The sequence below is a fragment of the Penaeus monodon genome, chromosome 29 (assembly GCF_015228065.2).
Source record: "Penaeus monodon isolate SGIC_2016 chromosome 29, NSTDA_Pmon_1, whole genome shotgun sequence".
NCBI lineage: Eukaryota > Metazoa > Arthropoda > Malacostraca > Decapoda > Penaeidae > Penaeus > Penaeus monodon.
The window spans coordinates 30,886,887-30,887,248 of record NC_051414.1 but is presented as its reverse complement, the minus strand read 5'-3'; the positions used below and the strand labels follow the sequence as shown (position 1 = coordinate 30,887,248).

Genomic DNA, 362 nt, shown 5'->3' with positions numbered 1-362 from the left:
CCAACAAGCAGCTGATTAGTTATAAACATCCCCTCACCTACACCCTCATAACATCAGAAAGAGGAGTACCACAAGCTCCTGCCTACTTACAAAACTCCCGAGGCTGGGCCCTCCTCACACTCTCAGTCTGGTGGCTTCTTCATGAATGTCTTACGTCATACTGGCTTCCTCTCCACGGAATGGTTCACGCCAAAGCATCTGCAGATCAGAGGAATTGTTAGGGTATATCAACTATAATATCAATAAATAAATTATATGGTATAAGTTTCTGGCACAGAATATAAAGGTAATATTAGAAAATATCAAATCTCACTCAATAGTGTATGGAGCAGGTTTCTGGCACATATAGACTAAAGGAAATG

At 40.9% G+C, this 362-nt stretch overlaps 1 protein-coding gene across 1 annotated transcript in view; it reads right to left on the bottom strand.

The window, feature by feature from the left end:
• Positions 1 to 362, bottom strand: part of LOC119592143 — a gene marked incomplete in the record, with an annotated part of 95,275 nt that overhangs the window by 88,525 nt on the left and 6,388 nt on the right. Inside the window, 1 exon segment of the mRNA XM_037940961.1 lies at positions 91 to 198.